The sequence below is a fragment of the Mycetomoellerius zeteki genome, unplaced genomic scaffold (assembly GCF_001594055.1).
Source record: "Mycetomoellerius zeteki isolate Tzet28-1 unplaced genomic scaffold, Tzet1.0 scaffold105, whole genome shotgun sequence".
NCBI lineage: Eukaryota > Metazoa > Arthropoda > Insecta > Hymenoptera > Formicidae > Mycetomoellerius > Mycetomoellerius zeteki.
Window position 1 is genome coordinate 693,397 of NW_017255965.1, and position 5,064 is coordinate 698,460.

Sequence of the window (5,064 nt, forward strand, 5' to 3'; positions counted from 1 at the left end):
CAGTGAACATTTATAATTGAAGAGAACATTTTATACTTAAATGAAAGTAAAAAACATACAAGAATAAAAATATACGTGAATCAGGAATTCATTTTTTTCTGTGTTACTTCATTGCTGTTTTGTCGTAGAGCGCGATTCTCGGTCTCATGGACGACACTAATCTGAAATTAAAAGTTTTTGATCTGCATGCCTTTCGCTATGTTTAAAAGTATTCTATTACTAATATTATAAGATACTATTATTTATCAAAAGAAAGAAAAAAAGTGTACATAAGACTCTCACTTATTAAAAAACACAATATAAACTAATTGGACTAATAAGAGTCAACGCGAGCGGAGGTGCGTAATAATTTTTCAACAAAGTAAACTTGTCAATCCATGTGATGTGTTGGAATCATCTTTATTCGAATTCTTGAACGTTTCGATTCTCTTTGGAATTCTCATCAGCAATCATCTTATAAAAATTAGTTTATATTGTGTTTTTTACTATTATTTATAATATATTTAACTATAAAAATATCAATAACAGAATACTTTTAAACATAATGAAAGACATATAGTCAAAAACTTTTAACGATTTCAAACTAGTATCGTCCCTGAGACCGAGCGTCGCATGCTACAACAAAACAGCAATGAAGTAAGGAGTATAGGAACGGTAATACGTGTGAATACCGACACATTTCGATTTCAAATAAAAAAACACCGACCTTGAACAGCTCTGTTCTAATTATAAAAAATTTCTGCGTGGATCACTTTCGCGTGTGTGTTTTGCGTGCATCTTTTGTTACCAAGAATATTTTCCAGACGCCATCTCATTTGTTGTGCGCGAATAACACGATGAATGCGCTACGAGTCGAATATCGGTTAAATTTTAACAAAATACTCCGAATATATGCATATCGCAATCTCCAAATTGTCCGTCGATCGCCAGGAGTTGTCAGATGAAAAGTCGAAAAAAAAAAACGTCGGTCGGTTCTCCGTAAGGCGCATGCGTCTCATCGCCAGAGCGCGAACCTCGGAACGTGTTTTACGCGGAAACTGTCGGCGCGATTGGGTTCCCGACCAAATAAATAAGCATGACAAACGGTAGAGAATCATCTGGCAAAAGTTTCATTCCGATATCTCGCGTCGTTCCAGAGATATTAAATGGCCACTTTTAACGAGCGGCGGAGTACGAAGCAGGGCATGGAGCGCTTCCCGGCATGGCAACGCGCGCGCCATCGACATCGCTCGCGGCAGAAGCGTGTCAGGGCCTCTCGCTCTCAGCTACGAAGTATAGCCTTTGTAACGTGTTTGCACTACAAACGATTTTTGAACGATATCGATTCGCACGATGATTATTTTGTCGTTTTCCATTGCTTTTGTCCGCATCGTATCTTGAATCCGTTTGTTTCATTTGTTACCTTTTTTTTTTACAAACGAGCTTATAAAAAGAATCAGAGAAAAATAACACATAGAAAGTGTCAACGTACAGAAACCGACACATTTCGTTTAGTAAATTGCGAAATTGTGATTAGTGATTAGATATTATGTGTATTAATGATAGTTCTAACTGTAATTGTATCAGGTTGACGCGAAAGATTTGTCGTATCAAAATAAGTTGAGAATTTCAGCAATTTGAAGTCGAAGCAAAATCACGGAACTTTAGTATATGTTCTTTGTACGAAAAAAAATATTTCAATGATTTTTTCAAAAAAATTTCAGTTTTCCAACTTTATTTATAACTTCATAACGAAGCTTGGTGGACAAAACCTTTTGCCACTTAATGGACAGTGTTATATTTAGTAGTTTAGCATAGGTTATCGTAGCAGCTGCGCAAAGGACACGTGTGCTTTTCGCAATAAAAAGTCACATGTTTTTTACGATAAAAATCGACACGGTAGTTCAATCCATATTTTCCATTATATGTCTATCACTTTTGGAAAAATATGTGTTACTATACACGAGCCATTAGGCATCGCGATATGGTAGACGTTGTAGATTACGGAACGAGTTCAAATCGATATCGTAACTAATTCGCGTATCATGAGACAACCATTGACATTTCCGAGTCGCATTTTTGTTTTCACGACATAACCGCTACATAATTTTCCATTCTTGCGTCAATGGCCTTGCCTTTAATTATCGAAAAATTCCGCGCAACGATAAGCTCGTATATTTTGTTATTTATACAAAGCAATTTTAAGATATAAGAATCGTAAAGCAAGACGTTTCTTCTTTTCGTAATTTTGATAATACCGACAAATTCGCGCTTTATATATTTGCTTATTTTTTTTAACATAGTTGCGTTTAATTGATTGACCGTTGATTGGCGTTCAGAAATAAAGTGCGAATATTTGAGAAATGTTTACTTTATGATTTACGAATGTAAATCTGTCTTCCATAATTGACGAATTTTTGCGCTTATCGGATTAATACAAACAACGATGCATCGATTTATAATTCCTTCCATAAGCAGGTTAAACAAATCAAGCTGAACACGTTATGAAAACGACAAATTGCGTGAATCCACGCAATAATTAATTAGACACGATTACCAGAAAAATGTAAAGTACAGAATACGATATTTTAATATCCGCTACACCGTTATGTATATTTCGCGAGACGAGAAGTATCATCTGTATAATTGGAATAATTGCTATAATTATATATATTTTCGATTTTTCTCGAACAGAGAATGCGATACAAATGGATTCGCATATTTCCGTGTGTCATGTTCCATATATGAAAATTGTGTACTTAAGCAAAATCTGTTGATACTTGATTAACGAATCAACACAAATCAATACTATTTGTTCAATCCTATTCGTTATGGTCCAATAAGTTTGAACATGTAACATTGCGCGTATCGGATATTCAGTTTGGAAAATCCATTCTACATTTTATAACGCTTATTATAACATTTGATTACGCAGTTAGTTGTGTATCTATGAAAAACTCTGTTATCTGTAATTGCGGTAGAATGGAACATCGTGATAGGCACGAGGTGAAGTAGGCGAGGCGCAGTAAAAAAAGCTGCGATTAATGACGTGCGCGACGGCGACGGCGGGCGTCGACGTCGTCGAGGAACAAAGGGGAACGTCGGCCCAGCCAGGACGGTGGAGGGGACGGGGGGCGATCGCGTGTACTCGTACACGCGACACGCCATCTACGTGGATCTGACTCCGCGACGCGTATATTCCAGGGTTGCGCAATTCGGTGCAGCGTGCGCGCGCGACACAGCGGCGGCCGAAAGTGCGAGAAACGCGCGAGTGATCGTCAGGCGCTTTCCAATTTACGCATCGCTCGCGGGGTTGCGCAGCGTTTCGTGCACGACGATTGATTGTGCTCCGAAGGGAGGCGAGTCTCGTGCCGGAGGGATCGCCCGAGTAGGTGGAGCGGGCGGAGGGGCTGATGGGGGGGAAAACAGAGGAAGAGAGCGAAGCGGAACCCTGAAAGGGGGTACGAACGAACGGCGTGAAAACGGGAGCGACGGAGAGATGACACGGGAGAGCGAGTACGCCGAGGGTTGGGAAGAAAGAGGGTTGCGAGGTCGGTGGCGCAGGAGTCGGGAAAGATATCAACACAAAGAGAATGAGAAAAGGAAAGAGGTGCATGATCGGAGGGAGGGAGAAAGAGAGAGAGAGAAGAAACAATGAATAGAGCGAGAGTATGGGAGAAGAGAATCGCGCGCGCGATGTAGCGGTCATGGAAAGAAGCGGCATCGCCGCACGGCTACTTGGCTCTCCAGGGCCAGGATATTTCAATACCGACGGTGGTCGGCCACCGACGTGGGACTGCGCAGGGGAAGGGGGAACGCGACAACGACGACGACGGCGCGGAGCAACGCGACCCATGTGTACGTGTGTGCATACGTGTGTGCATACGTGTGCACGCTCTCGTGCGCCTATATGCGCGCGCGCGCGAGCGCAACTATATACGTCCCCCCCGTCGCCCGTCCGCGTCCCTCGTCTATGTGCCCGCCCTTCGCGGCCGGTATACACACGCTTCGCGTCTCGTACGGCTTTACACGGTCGTTCGACGACGAGAAGATAGAAAGAGAGAGGCCCCTCGATGGCACGGTAGCCGCGCTCCGCTATTCGGGTTTTCCTGCGTGTCAGGGGAAGTGCGAGAAGGGTAAAGAGAAGGGAGAGGGAACCCACTTCTACCTCTGTCTCTCTTCTCGACGTGGAGAAGGGGCGGGGTGGGGGGGGTAGCGACAGCTCTCTCGCCGAGAGAAACACCGGAGACTTTACACAACGCGATCGTCCAGGGGAGGAGAATGGGGAGGGGAGAGGGAGAGTCCGAATGCGGCCGATGGGTTCGTCGGTAATGCCCGCCTTCGCGACGCGTCGAGGGGAACCGGAGTGGGCCGTACCAGACGTTGATTGGACGCGCGAAACGAGTGGGGCTCGGGACATCGGTGGCGCCTCACGGACTCGACCAATCGGCCGTTCTCGCCGGGAGTTTTTTATCCCGTTATTTACGCCGAGGACGGAGAAGACGGTTCCCCATATACCCCCGCCCAACCCGCGGACCGTGGCATCTCGCTCGTACCACGGCGGCGGGCACTCTCCGTCCTGTTCGCGCGCGCTCTCCCTGTTCGCCCGTCCGCGCAGGAGAGGACACTCTCGTTTCGGGATCCGTTGAGGCAACACGCGTTTCTCTCGCCACAGGACAGGATAGAAAAAAAAGGTGTCGGGATCGAGTGCTCGGTGCGCGGGTGTTCCGCACTTGACGCTCTCGTGTTTTTCGGAAATTAGTGAAACGGCGTGCTCGCTTTCGCTCGTTTTTGAACGTCAGTGTTCGAACCGCCCGCAGGGATACTCAGCGCCTTACTACGAACCGCCGTGCGCAGTGGTGTATGTGTGTGTGTGTGCATGAGAGAGAAAGAGCACGCGCGCGTGTGTCGAATACAGTGAACGTGTACGTGTGTGTGTGTGTGTGTGACAGAACGTCGCAGGAGGATGCGGTGTTGCCGGATGTCGTAGGCGCGAATACGCGTACGTAGTGTACTGTACGGTGCGGCGCGAGGCCGCCGGAGAGAGGAACAGAGACGCGCGAAGGTTCGACTGAAAGGGAAAGA

The 5,064-nt window shown here is 45.5% G+C and overlaps 1 protein-coding gene across 1 annotated transcript in view; it reads left to right on the forward strand.

The window, feature by feature from the left end:
- Window positions 1–4,623: 4,623 nt before the first annotated feature.
- Window positions 4,624–5,064, forward strand: part of LOC108721972 (polycomb group protein Pc) — a 15,520-nt gene continuing 15,079 nt past the window's right edge. The window contains exon 1 of the mRNA XM_018446836.1: window positions 4,624–4,838. The gene's annotated coding sequence lies outside the window, so the exon portion shown is untranslated. The remainder of the gene's footprint in view (window positions 4,839–5,064) is intronic.